Source organism: Rattus norvegicus, chromosome 1, assembly GCF_021556685.1.
Source record: "Rattus norvegicus strain SHRSP/BbbUtx chromosome 1, alternate assembly SHRSP_T2T, whole genome shotgun sequence".
In the NCBI taxonomy this organism is placed as follows: domain Eukaryota; kingdom Metazoa; phylum Chordata; class Mammalia; order Rodentia; family Muridae; genus Rattus; species Rattus norvegicus.
The window spans coordinates 71,679,706-71,695,071 of NC_141534.1; positions in this window are offsets into that span (position 1 = coordinate 71,679,706).

Below are 15,366 nucleotides of genomic sequence, written 5' to 3' on the forward strand. Positions count from 1 at the left end.
ATTTATTCTTGAAACTTAGAAAGTGTCATCTCTTCCTCTTTTTCTTTTGTTGAAGATAATCTTTCCTCATACAATATATTCTGAGTTTATTTTTACCTCCTAATACACCCAATATTTTCTGTCTCAATACAGTCTTGAAATTAGACTAGTGTGATGCTATTTGTTCAACATGGGTGTTTGTTGGTCCTGGAGTTATTATTAGTAGCTTGACACAAGCTAAAATCATCATGAAAGAGAAAACAAAATTGGTTGAGCCCAGCACCAAATACAAGCCAGTAAGAAGAGCTCTGTTATGGTTTATATTTCAATTCCTGCTCCTAGGTTCCTAGACAGTCTTCCTTCAAGGATAGACTGTAATCTGCAAGGTGAAAGAAAACCTTTCCTCCCCAAGTTGATTTTGGTGATGGTCCATGTTAAAGAAACTGAAAGTACACTGGGACAAAGAGTTTTAATTAGATGGTTCCATTTGTATTAGCCACATACATTTCTGGGACATGAAATTACCAGCCTTTAGAAAAGAAAAGAATGCATGCTGTAGCTTCAAATGATAGTTGGTAACACGGTAGATTAGAGGTCATTGGAAGCTAGTTGTCTCATAAGCAACTGCAACTCAAAGATTTACCCTGAAAGAAATTTAGATTTTGGATCAAACAGAGGTTGTGGTAATAGATATTAAGGGGTTTACTGATAACTTGAGAAAATTTTTGCTTTTGATCTCCAACAAGTGAATGACCTGTAATCATCAAATCCTAACCAGTCAATCAACCTTTTGATTCTTCTGAACACATGTGATTTATTGCAGAGAAATACATTTTACAATATTAAACATCTGGCTAGTACTTGTATAAACATTTCATCCTTGGATGTCTGTTTCTGCTTTAAATCATGTAAAGAATGTTAGGCTTTCCTGAAGATAACTTACTTTGAATTTCCAACAATATCTTACTAGCTTTCTTTGTCCTGTAGGGTCACTATTCCAGGTAAATTCAGACTCACTAGTGGTAATTTGTACTTTTTACTCTTTCCATCAGATCTTGATGTCTTTATGGGGATGAGAAAGATATCTCTACAAGAAAAGAGCCAATTCAGTTATGTGTACAAATGGGTGCCTCCATGAAAGTATTTTAAGCATGGTCCTACATAAACAATACATATTTAATTATGGAACTATTATGGGTGATATGCCCTTATTAAACTGATTATAATATATCTCAGGTTTCTGTGTGTATTTAATGTTACAAGATTATTTAATGTCTTTCAGTAACAGAAGATATCCCAATTAACAATAGGCATCAGGTTCATAATTAGGTTTCAAGTGGTATCAATTATCCTGCAGCACTCAGAAATTTTCAGGTTCCTAATTCCATCATTTCCCAGAAGGAGACTATCATAGTCTATTTCTGGAAGCCCCCAGGTAGTCACCTAATTTTGAGAACCGGCCCATAAAAGCTATCTTCCTTCTGATCCACATGCCTGCCTAAAATTTCAGATCTGCTCACTTTCCCCAGCTGAGACTTGTGCCTGCCTCCTGGGAGGCCTGTCCCTAACCGGGACATACAGGTGAGACATCCATACCCTGAGAGCCTACCTGTTAGGAGTTTAGCAAGCTCAGGAGCTCTGAGGTCTGTCTTGTTCTTTCAGAACTGCATCTTCCTTCCATCCCGCACCTCTAATTGCAATATCAGATCAGCATCACATGACTAAGCCCACAGCTCTGTCACAGTATTGGGAAGCTTACTGACATCTGGAACAATGAATACAGAGGCCTGTTTTTTTCCAGGGAAATCCAGGCAAGCTAACCACAAAAACTTCCAGAAGGCTAAAGGGAAGTGCCAGAACACAATCAACGGAAGATAGTGCAATATGCCACCATCAGAACGCAGTTCTCCTACTATAACATGCCTTGCACATACAAAATCATTTAAAGACCTGGCTGGAGTGTTTTATGAGCTTTAGGAATTCCTGGTACAATTTTGGGGGATACTTATATGTACTGTTATGTGATCCTCAAATAGTGATTCTTTGACTTCTTTCCCAATCTGTGTCCACTTGATCATGTCTTTTGTCTTATTTCTCAAACCAGAATTTGAAATACTATTGTAGGCTTAGCTGTTTTTAGCCAATTTTAATAAGTTTTCTAATATGCTTCAACTCCCCTTCTATCTCACTGCCAATAGGGTGGGAGGACAAGATGGAAAACGGGGCAATGTATGTGGACTTGGTTAGAAGTAGTTCAGTAATGTCATCCAGTTCAGTAGTGTCAGATTACTAAACACAAATCAGCACCAGTGGTACAATCGGACAGAATGAGTCAAGACGCTGGTGAATCAAGACCAACCAGGACTTCAGAACTTCTCGGCCACACTCCTCACACTGAAGTGGTGCTCAGCAAACATGTGAGACCAACAAACCTGTTGTAATGCTAAATATTCAAGTACCCACTCACTCTCAGTTGAGTCCTATTTATACTCGCTCCAAACAGCATATATCCTCCCAAGGCCTTGCCTCAGCAAAACAACGTGTTTTTTGACGTTACCAGAAACTTCAACTTCATACTATATTGAATAGATTAGGAGAAAAGTGGGCAGCCTTGTCTTATCCCTAATTTTAATTTACTTACTTTAAATTTTTATCCATTCAGTTTGCTATTTGACTTGCCTTATCTTGCTTTAAAACTATTTACATATAATAGTTACTTATTATATTTCTATTCCTAATGTCCCTAAGAGTTTTAACATGAAACGGTGTTGGATTTTATTCCTAGGATTTTTCAGTATCTAATGGAGTGGTCATGTTGCTCATTCAGTTAGTTTATATATTAAATTGTATTGATAGATTTTTGAATCCTTCACCATCCCTGCTCTCTGGGATAAAAACAGTTTTGACCATCATGAATGATGTTTTTTATGTGTTCTTAGATTCAGGATGTGACAAATATTGGAGTATAGTTTTGTCAATCTTCATAAGCAAAATTGGTATGAAATATATTTTCTTTGTTGAAGCTTTGTTTGCTTTAGGTATCAAGGTGACTGTGCCCTCGTGATCCTTCCTTTTACACTCTGGGTTTGATTGAGTATTGTTGATTTTAGCTCTTCTTTGAAGTCTGTTAGAATTCTAACAGTAAAACCATCTGGCCTTCAGACTTTTTTTTTGGTTGTGAGACTTTTAATAATTCTATTTCCATAAGTGTTATAGGATGAATAAACAGGATAGCTAATCATGAGTTGACTTTGGTAAGTGGTATCTGTATCTGTCTACAAAATCATTGTTTTCATTTAGCCTTTTCAGTTTTGTGGTGTATAGGCTTTTGATGTAATACCTGAGGATTTTGTTAAATTTTGTTATTTATTATATATAAGTACACCGTAGCTGTTGTCAGACATGCAAGAAGAGGGCATCACACCTCATTACAGATGGTTATGAGCGACCATGTGGTTGCTGACATTTGAACACAGGACCTCTAAAAGACCAGCAAGTGCTCTTAAACACTGAGCCATCTCTCCAGCCCAGGATTTTTATTAATTTCCTCAGTTTTTGTTGTTATGGTTCCCTTTTATCTCAGATTATTTAACCTGGATTCTGTCTCTGTGCCTTTTATTTAGCTTTGCTAAACTTTTATCTATCTTTTTTATTTTCTCAAAGAAGCAGTTTGTGGCTTTGTTGATTCTATGTATTGATCTTTTTGTTATTAAGTGATTGATTTCAACAATGAGATTCACTATTTTCTGCCCCTACTCCCTTCTGTGTGTTTGCTTCTTTTTTGATCTTAATCTTATATGTGTTCTCTTAAGGTGCTAGTATGAGATCTCTCCAATTTCTTTTGGAATGCACTTAGTGGTATGAACTTTCCTCTTAGCAATACTTTCATTGTTCTCCATAAGTTTAGGTATGTTTTGCCTTAATTTTTGTGGAATTCTAGAAAAGTCTTTAAATCTTTGTTTCTTGTTACTTATCACTTGATCATTGAATAAAGAGATTTTCAGTTTCCATGAATATATTGGGTTTCTGGTGTTTCTATTGTTGTTGAAATACAGCTTTAATGCATAGTGATCTGATAAGATAAGATTTAAAGATTTATTTCAATCCTCTTGTATTGGTTGATGCTTGCTTTGTGTCTGTTTATATGGTAGATTTCAGGGAAGGTCCAGTGAGGTGCTGAGAAGAGGGTACATTGTTTTCTGTTTGCATGAAAGCTTCTACAGGTATCTTTTGGATCCATTTTGTTCATAATATCTCTTTGTTTCCTTGTTTCTCTGTATAGATTCTGTTTCATTTACCTGCCCATTGGTTAGAGTGATGTATTGAATCCACCATTATTATTATCTGTGGTGTCAATGTATGATATGAGTCTTAGTAATGTGTCCTTTTTTTGCACCTGCTCATACATTTTCAGAACTAAAAAGTGATCTTGGTAGATTTTTCGTTTAATGAGTATGAAATAACTTTGCCAATCTCTTTTAAGTATATGTGGTTGAAAGTCTATGTTGTTTTATATTAGATTGACTACTCTAGCGTAAATCTCAGATACATTTGCTTGGAAAAGCTTTTACAAGCTCCTCAATCTGAATTATTGTCTACCTGTTTTTCTCATATGCTGCAGAATAATGGATCCTGCTTACATATGTAGTATGTTAGCCTGTGTCTTTTTACGGGTAAGTTGAATCCATTGATAGTGAGGTATATGAATGAGGAACAATTTTTTATTTCCTGTTTTTTGATATTGGTGGATTTGATGGCTCTTCCTGGTTGTCAAATTTATTTGATCTGGAATGATATACCAACATGGAAGTTCCATCTATGGTCCAAATCTTAAGGCATAGTAGTGATTTAAAGCTTAGGCCTGATTGCCTTTAACCCAGGAGAAAGAGACAAGCCTGGGACAGAGCAAGTCCCAAATTCAGGAGTGGGGGGGTACAAACCATAAATCTGAGTCATACCTTCTGCTAGAGGCCTAAATAAGGAAAATGAAAGGAGAAAGTGTTCATTCTTCTTTCTCTATTTGCACACATGTGCTAGCCCACCTGTTGGAACCTACTTCAGGATTCCATCTTAAACAGAAGACCAGCTGAATGAACTAGCCACATGGGAATGAAAAATTATTAGATTCTTTGACATTCCATTCACAGCTTTCCATTGTTGGGCTAATTGTACTGCAAACTGTAGGTGATTCCACTAATTTCCCTTAATGTATAGACATTTCAATAAATTCTAAAATCTTAGAGAAATGTGACTAATAGAATGCTGGCAGTGTGTGTGTGTGTGTGTGTGTGTGTGTGTGTGTGTGTGTGTGTGTCTGTGTCTGTGTGTCTGTGTATCTGTGTGTCTGTGTGTCTGTGTGTGTCTGTGTAATCCAACGCTTTTGATTTTGCAGCAAAAAGGATAATTTCTTGTATACTCTTGGATGAATTTACCCTACATGTATTAGACTTCTTATTGTATAGGGCTGGATCTATAAAATGATCGTGTGTGTGTGTGTGTGTGTGTGTGTGTGTGTGTGTGTGTGTGTGTATTGGTTATGAAGTATCTCATTGGTTTCTCCATTTACAGTGATTGAGAGATATTTTATTATGGTAATCTGTATTGAAATCTGTTGTCTATAAGGGTCTGCATATTTGTCCGGTATCTTCTTGTTTATATTTTCTCTGTTGAGAAATCCTACCTAATTCTGATAGCCCTGCCTTTGCATATGACTTGGACATTTTCCATTGCAGTTTTTGTTTTGTCTGTTTGGTATTTGGATTATGTGGTCAGAGGATTTTCTTTTCTGTTCAAATATATTTGATGTCCTATAAGCCTCCTGTAAGTACAGCAATGTCTTTCTTTAGGTCAAGGAAGTTTTCTTCTATGATTTTGTTAGGAATATTTTCTAGCCTTTCAAACAAGTAATCGTTATTCTCTTCTATTCCTATTATTCTTAGGTTCCTGGAAATTTATTCTATCATATATTCTATACCTCAGATTCTTTCTTCCATCTCCTGTATTCTGTTGGTGATGCTTATGTCTATAATTCCTGTTCTCTTTGCTAGATTGTCAGGGTTGCCTCCACTTGTGTTTTTTTATTATTGCTATTTCTGTTTTTAGGTACTGAAACATTTTATTCAATTTCCTTTACCTGTGGGATTGTATTTCCTTGTTCCATTTTTATTATTCTTTAATCTTTTTTAACTGTCCAGTCTTCATCCGAGTCTTCATTCTCTGAGTCTGCCCACTGACAGCCCTCCATCCAATACCTCCTGTCCCCATCTCAAACAGGATGTCACCACCACCCCCCACCAAACCTCCCCACTTGCTGGTTTCTCAAGTCTCTTGAGGGTCAGGTGCACCTTATCTCACTGAAGCCAGACCAGGCAGTCCTCTGCTGTATATATGTTAGGGCCTCATTTCAGCTAGTGTATGCTGCCTGGTTGGTGCCTAAGTGTCTGATAGATATCAGGGGTCTAGGTCAGATAAAACTGCTGGTCTTCCCAAGGGCTATTAACCCTCCTCAGCTTCTTCCAGCCTTTCTTCAATTCAACCACAGGGATCTCTGTGTTCCTTCCATTGGTTGGATGCTAATATCTATATTTGACTCTTTCAGCTGCTTGTTTGTCCTCTCAGGGAACAGTCATTCTAGTCTCCTATCTGCAAACACACCACAACATCAGTAACAGTGTCAGAACCTTTCCTCAGCTGGATTCCAATATGGACCTGTCATTAGACCTTGCTCTCATGCTCTTCTCCATTTACATTTGTGAAGAGCCTTCAGACAGGAACAATTCTGGACCAGAGCTTCTGAGGATGGGATGGCAACCCCATCCCTCCACTTGATCTCCTGTTCCTCCATTGGTGGTGGACTCTACATGTTCCCTCTCCTAATTGTAGGGCTTTCCATCTAATATCCCTTCCTTTGACTGCTGAGAGTTACCTCCTAGATCTCCAGTACATTCTAGATGGTTCCCCCCAAACTCCTACCTCCTGAGGTTGCCTCTCTCCAGTATTTTTGCTGTCCCTTGGGGCTTCAGTCCTATTCCTCCTGCAAATACCTGATAATGTTCCTCCCTTTCCTTTCCTCTCTCTTCTCCCACACAGATCCCTGCCTCCCTCTGGAACTCCCCCAGCCCCCATGATTGCAGACTTAACACTCCCTAGTGGGATTGAGCCATTATTACATGGGCCTGTAAGCTTGAATCTTCATGAGTCCTCCGGATTTTGACCAGGGTGTTCTATTATACTTTGGCCTCATTTGTGATAGCTAGAAGCCAGAAAAAAACCAGATGTCCCACAATGGAAGAATGGATAAGGAAATATGGTTCACTTACACATTTGAAAACTATTCGGCTATTAAAACTGAGGACATCCATTTGCCTAAAATTTGCACTCAAATTGATGGAACTAGAAAATAGTCTGAATGAGGTACCTCAGTCCCAAAAGGGCATGCACGGGATGTCATTTAGGGATTTATTTATTTATTTTGAAGGCCTCCATTATTTTCACGAGATGGTGTTTAATGTCTTGCTCTTTGGTGTATTAGGATATCCCTGGCTTGTCATAGTATGAGAGCTGTGTTTTGATGGTGCCATATTACACTGGCTTCTGTTGATTACCTATAGCCATCTGGTGGCTTATGTTGATAGCAGCCCTGATAGACTACAGGAATCCCAGATGGCAACAGACCTACCAAAATGCAGACATAACTATAGGCTGGGATGTGCAATGCAGACTCTCAATTATATATGGGGGTGTTGATCTGAAGATGGAGCAGGTTGTCCTAGGTTGGAGCAGGTGTCCCAGAGGCTGGCAGAGCTTTGGTCTGGGGAGTGTTGTTCTCATCTGCAACTGAAGATAGAGATATGGACCAGGAGAAAAATGGAAGAATGGAGCACAGATCCTGACTGCTGTGCTTTCTTATAATATTTCTTATTTTACTGTGTATTTAAGGTTTTGATTATTATGTGAAAATAGGATGTTCTTTTATGGTCTTTATTAGTCAATCTGTTAAATTTTGTATACTTATAAATAGTTCTGGCTTCGAAAAAAATAAACAAATAGTTCTTCCTTTTTATTGTTTATTTTACTTATTCACATTTCAACTGTTATTCCCCTTCCCAGTTTCCCCTCCATAAGTCCCCATTCCCACCTCCCTCCTACCTGCCCTTATAAGGGTGCTCCCACACCTATGTACCCATTCCTGCCTCAACAGACTTGCATTTCCCCTTCCTGGAACATCAGGCTTCCACAGGACCTTGGCCCTCCCCTCCCAGTCATGCCAGATGAGGCAACCATTGCTACATATTTAAATGGAGCCATGGGTACGTCCTGTGTACTCTTTGATTAGTGGTTTAGTCCATGGGAGATGTAGGTTATCTGGTTGGTTGACATTGTTGTCCTTATGAGGTATCAAAACACTTCAGAGACTACAGTCCTTGTCCTAAATAACCCATCGGGGTCCCTAAGTTCAGTCCAATGTCTTGTTGTATACATCTGCATCTGTATATGTCCAGCTCTGGCAGAGCCTCTCAAGGCACACTTATATCAGGCTCCTGTCAGTAAGCACTTTGTGGCATCAGCAATAGTGTCTGGGTTCAGTGTCAGCAAATTGGATAGATCCCTAGGTGGGGTAGCCTCTGTATAGCCTTTCCTTCAGGTTCTGCTCCACTCTTTGTCCATACATATCCTTTTGACAGGAAGAATTCTGTATTAATATTTTTGAAGTGGTTCTGTTCTACCCCATACCTGAACTGGGGCCATGCCTATCCACAGGATATGGTCTCTACAGGTTCTATTACCACTTTGTTGGGCATTTTTGGCTAAGTCCTCCCTGTTGGTTCCTAGGAACCTCTTGGGGCCTTGGCATCTGGGACTTTCTAAAGGATACCCTCAGTCCTGCCGCTTCCCACACAAACACACACTGATACACACCTACTTTCAAATTCCTGACCCACTGAATTCTTCAACTACCCCCTCCCATATCTGAACTGACCCCCTTTTTCCCCACCCCATTCTCTCTCCCTCCTAGATCCCTCTCTCTCTCTCTACTTCTGAGAGATTATTGTCTTGCCCTCCTGAATAGTACTGTAGTATCTACACTTTGGTGTGATATTCTTTCTTCTTGAATTTCATATGGTGTGTGAGTTGGATAGTGGATATTCTCAGCTACTATTTGGCAAATAGTCACTTATCAGTGAGCACATGCCATGCCATGTGTGCTCTTTCGTGACTTGGTTACCACACCCAGGATGAAACTTCCTTCCTTCACTCCTTTCTTTCTTTCTTTGTTTCTTTCTTTCTTTGTTTCTTTCTTTCTTTCTTTCTTCTTTCTTGCTTTCTTAATTTTTTCTGGGTTTTTTTGAAGTTTATTTTTTATTTTCACAAGATCTACCCATCACAGACTTAGCTACCTTAAAAAATAAATTGACTTCTTGCTTAAATTCTTTTTGTCTTTTCTTTTGTTTTTGTTTTTAAATCTTATCTGTTTATAAACTTTAATTTTTAATTTTTGTTGGATATTCTTTACTCACAAGTTTTTATTGGTAAATTTAATTTATGTTCCAAGTGTTATCCCCTTGCCTGATTTCCTTTCCAGAAACCCCATATCTCACTCCCCTCTCCCTTCTTCTATGGCGGTGTTTCCCCACCAATACACACACCCCTTCCTGCCTTCCCACCCTGATTCTCCCCATAAAATGATAGTCTAACTTTGGCAAGAGAAAGGGCTTCTCCTCCCATTGGTGCCCAACAAGGCCATCCTCTGCTACATATGCAGCTGAAGCCATGGGACATATCCATATGTACTCTTTGAATGATGGTTTAGTCCCTGGGAGGTGTGGTTGGTTGGTATTGTTCTTTTTATGAGATTGCAAGCCCTTTCAGCTCCTTTAATCCTTTCCCTAACTCCTCGAATGTGGATCCCGTTTTCAGTTTACTGGTTGTCTGGGAGCATTTGCCTCTTTATTTGCCAGACTCTTGTAGATCCACTGAGGATATATCCTTATCAGACACATCAGCATGCACTTCTTGGCATCAGCAATATTGTCTGAGTTTGATGGTTGTATATGTATGGGCTGGATCTCCAAATGCAGCAGTCTCTGGGTGGCCTTTCCTTAAGTCTCCAGTCCAAACTTTGTCTCTGTATTTCATCCTATGAAGATATTTTCCTCTTAAGAAGGACTGAAGCATCTGAACTTTGGTCATCCTGCTTGAGCTTCATGTGGTCTGTGTAATCAAAGCTTTTAGGCCAATATCCATTATCAATAAGTGTATATGATGTGTGTTCTTTTGTGACTGGGTTATCTAACTTAGGATAATATTTTGTAGTTCTGCACATTGGATTATGAATTTCATGAAGTTATTGTTTTTAATAGCTAAGAAGTAGTCCATTGTGTAAATATACCACATTTTTCTGTATCCATTAATTTGTTGAGGGATACATGGGTTCATCAGATCCTACTACAAAATCCTATATTCAACAAAACATGAAAATCTGCAGGAAATGGACAATTTCTTAGACAGTTACCAGGTTAAATGAGGAACAGATAAACCATTTAAACAACCCCATAACTCCTAAAGAAATAGAAGCACTCATTAAAAGCCTCCCAACCAAAAAGAGCCCAGGTTCAGATGGATTCAGTGGAGAATTCTATAGACCTTCATAGAAGACCTCATACCAGCAATATCCAAACTATTCCACAAAATTGAAACAGATGGAGTGCTACCAAATTCCTTCTATCAAGCCACAATTAGTCTTATACATAAACCACACAAAGACCCAAAAAAGAAAGAAAACTTCAGACCAATTTCCCTTATGAATATCGACGCAAAAATACTCAATACATTTCTGGCAAACCGAAACCAAGAGCACAACAAAACTATGATCCATCATGATTAAATAGGCTTCATCCCAGGCATGCAGGGATTGTTTACTATACGGAAAACCATCAACGTAATCCACTATATGAATAAACTGAAAGATAAAAACCACATGATCACTTCATTCGATGCAGAGAAAGCACTTGACAAAAATTCAACACCCCTTCATGATAAAAATCCTGGAATGAACAGGAAATCAAGGCCCATACCTAAACATAGTAAAAGCAATATACACCAAACCACTAGCTAACATTACCTTGACACAATACCACTAAAATCAGGGACTAGACAAGGCTGCCCACTCTCTCCCTACTTATTCACAGAAATCAAAGAAAAACACACATGGTATGCACTCATTTATAAGTGGCTATTAGCCCAAATGCTTGAATTACCCTAGATGCACAGAACACATGAAACTCAAGAAGGATGACCAAAATGTAAATGCTTCACTCCTTATTTAAAAGGGGCACAAGAATACCCTTTGGAGGGAATAGGGAAGCAAAGTTTAGAACAGAGGCAGAAGGAACACGCATTTAAAACCAGCCCTACATGTGGCCCAAACATACACAGCCACCGAGTTAGATAAGATGGATGAAGCAAAGAAGTGTAGGCTGACAGGACTGGATATAGATCTCTCCTGAGAGACACAGCCAGAATACAGCAAATACATAGGCAAATGTAAGCAGCAAACCACTGAACTGAGAACAGGAAGAACTTAAAGAGCTTGAAGGGGGCTTGAGACCCCATATGAACAACATTGCCAACCAACCAGAGCTTCCAGGACTAAGCCACCACCCAAAGACTATACATGGACGGACCCTGGGCTCCAAACTCATACGTACCAATGAATAGCCTAGTAAGAGCACCAGTGGAAGCAGAAGCCCTTGGTCCTGCCAAGACTGAACCCCCAGTGAACGTGATTGTTGGGGGAGGGTCGTAATGGGGGGAGGATGGGGAGGTGAACACACATAAAGAAGGGGAGGAGGAGGGATTAGGGGGAAGTTGGCCCTAAACCAGGAAGGAGAATAACAATCGAAATGTAAATAAGAAATACACAAGTTAATAAAGATGGGAAAAAATTGACAAATGGGATCTCATAAAACTGCAAAGCTTCTGTAAGGCAAAGGACACTGTTGTTAGGAAAAAATGGCAACCAACATTTTGGGGAAAGATAGAGAGCTTATATCCAAAATATACAAAGAATTCAAGAAGTTAGACTGCAAGGAGACAAATAACCCTATTAAAAATGGTGTTCAGAGCTAAACAAAGAATTCACAGCTGAGGAATGCCAAATGGCTGAGAAACACCTAAAGAAATGTTCAATATCTTTAGTCATAAGGAAAATGCAAATCAAAACAACTCTGAGATTTCAGCTCACAACAGTGAGAATGGCTAAGATCAAAAGAGCAGGTAACAGCAGATGCTGGTGAGGATGTGAAGAAAGAAGAACACTCCTCCATTGTTGGTGGGATTGTAGACTGGTACAACCATTCTGGAAATCAGTCTGGAGGTTGCTCAGAAAATTGGACATTGACCTACCTGAGGACCCAGCTATACCTCTCTTGAGCATATACCCAAAAGATGCCCCAACAAGAAATGCAAATCAAAACAACCCTGAGATTTCACCTCACACCAGTGAGAATGGCTAAGATCAAAAACTCAGGTGACAGCAAATGCTGGTGAGGATGCAGAGAAAGAAGAACACTCCTCCATTGTTGGTGGGATTGCAGATTGGTACAACCATTCTGGAAATCAGTCTGGAGTTTGCTCAGAAAATTGGACATTGAACTGCCTGAGGATCCAGCTATACCTCTCTTGGGCATTTACCCAAAAGATGCCCCAACATATAAAAAAGACACTTGCACCACTATGTTCATAGCAGCCTTATTTATAATAGCCAGAAGCTGGAAAGAACCCAGATGCCCTTCAACAGAGGAATGGATACAGAAAATGTGGTACATCTACACAATGGAATATTACTCAGCTATCAAAAACAATGACTTTATGAAATTCGTAGGGAAATGGTTGGAACTGGAAAATATCATCCTGAGTGAGGTAACCCAATCACAGAAAAACACACATAGTATGCACTCATTGATAAGTGGCTATTAGCCCAAATGCTTGAATTACCCTAGATGCCTAGAACAAATGAAACTCAAGAAGGATGATCAAAATGTGAATGCTTCACTCCTTCTTTAAAAGGGGAACAAGAATACCCTTGGCAGGGAAGAGAGAGGCAAAGATTAAAACAGACACAGAAGGAACACCCATTCAGAGCCTGCCCCACATGTGGCCCATACATATACAGCCACCCAATTAGACAAGATGGATGAAGCAAAGAAGTACAGGCCAACAGGAGCCGGATGTAGATCGCTCCTGAGAGACACAGCCAGAATACAGCAAATACAGAGGCGAATGCCAGCAGCAAACCACTGAACTGAGAATGGGACCCCCGTTGAAGAAATCAGAGAAAGAACTCGAAGAGCTTGAAGGAGCTCGAGATCCCTTATGAACAACAATGCCAAGCAACCAGAGCTTCCAGGGACTAAGCCACTACCCAAAGACTATACATGGACTGACCCTGGACTCTGACCTCATAGGCAGCAATGAATATTCTAGTAAGATCACCAGTGGAAGGGGAAACCCTTGGTCCTGCGAAGACTGAACCCCCAGTGAATGTGATTATTGGGGGGAGGGCGGCAATGGGGGGAGGAGGGGGAGGGGGAGGGATTAGGGGGATGTTTGCCCGGAAACTGGGAAAGGGAATAACACTCGAAATGTAAATAAGAAATACTCAAGTTAATAAAAAAAAAAGTTAAAAAAAAGATGCCCCAACAAATAACAAAGACACATGCTCCACTATGTTCATAGCAGCCATATTTATAATAGCCAGAAGCTGGAAAGAACCCAGATGCCCTTCAACAGAGGAATGGATACAGAAAATGTGGTATATCTACACAATGGAATATTACTCAAATATCAAAAACAATGACTTCATGAAATTCAAATGGATGGAACTGGAAAATATCATCCTGGAGGAAACCCAATCACAGAAAAACACACATGGTATGCACTCATTGATAAGTGGCTATTAACCCAAATGGTTGAATTACCCTAGATGCACAGAACACATGAAACTCAAGAAGGATGACCAAAATGGGAATGCTTCACTCCTTCTTTAAAAGGGAAACAAGAAGACCCATTGGAGGGTATAGGGGGGCAAAGTTTAGAACAGAGGCAGAAGGAAAACCCATTCAGAGTCTGCCCCACACGTGGACCATACATATACAACCACCAAACTAGATAAGGTGGATGAAGCAAAGAAGCAGGCCGACAGGAACCGGGCGTAGATCTCACCTCAGATACACAGCCAGAATTCAGCACATACATAGGCGAATCCCATCATTAAACCACTGAACTGAAAACGGGACCCCCTTTGAAGGAATTGTAGAAAGGATTAAAAGAGCTTGAAGGGGCTTGAAACCTGATATGAACAACAATGCCAACCAACCAGAGGTTCCAGGAAATAAGCCATTACCCAAAGACTATACATGGACTGACTCTGGGCTCTAACCTCATAGGTAGCAGTGAATAGCCTAGTAAGAGCACCAGTGGAAGGGGAAGCCCTTGGTCCTGCCGTAATGAACCCCCAGTAAACGTGATTGTTCGGGGGAGGTTGGTAATGGGGAGAAGGATGGGGAGGGGAAGCCCATAGGGAAGGAGAGGGGAAGGGGTTAGGGGAATTTTGGCCCGGAAACCGGGAAGGGGAATAATAATCACAATATAAATAAGAAATACTCAAGTTAATAAAGATACAAAAAAAGAATGGAAAAAAACACTTAAAAATATGAAAAATAAAAGAAGTTGGAGACAGGAATCTGCAATGTCAATTTATAAAGGACTAAGAAATAAATGATTAAAATAAATTTAAAGAAGATAATTATTCACTTCCTGTTCTGAAAAAAATTAAAAAACATGAACAACATATTTCTATCACTGAACTTCTACTCTATAAGTGATGAGGAAGAACTCTCATGTCAATAATGGATAGTATGGATTTGGTCCCATGACACCTCAGGTAATCATGAAATGGGTTGATGCAATCATGCCTTAGTGATGTATGGAAGACACACCAAGAAATTTCATCATCCTTAGCAGTCTGCAGGGACATGAGAAGATAACAGTCACAGCAATCTGCTACATTTCATTGAGAAGATAGCAAAAAAAAATGTTTTTGATTCATGACACCTGGGGATAACATGCTCAGAAAAGTTTCCCCTTGCAACATGCAAAGTTAGATACCCACTACTAGTGAATAAAATTTTAACTGCATGTCTAAGGGGAGGTGAGATCACAGAATTACGTGTCAAGATCTCAGAAACTGGCTCCTGCCTTTTGATACGTGTCAGGGTCCATAAGACCTTGACACTAAGATCAGTAACCTGGCCAGTGAAACAGCACTTGCAGTGCATCCAGTGGAGTCTGTAAGTCAGAGTCCACAAAGAAAATCCCATCTGAACA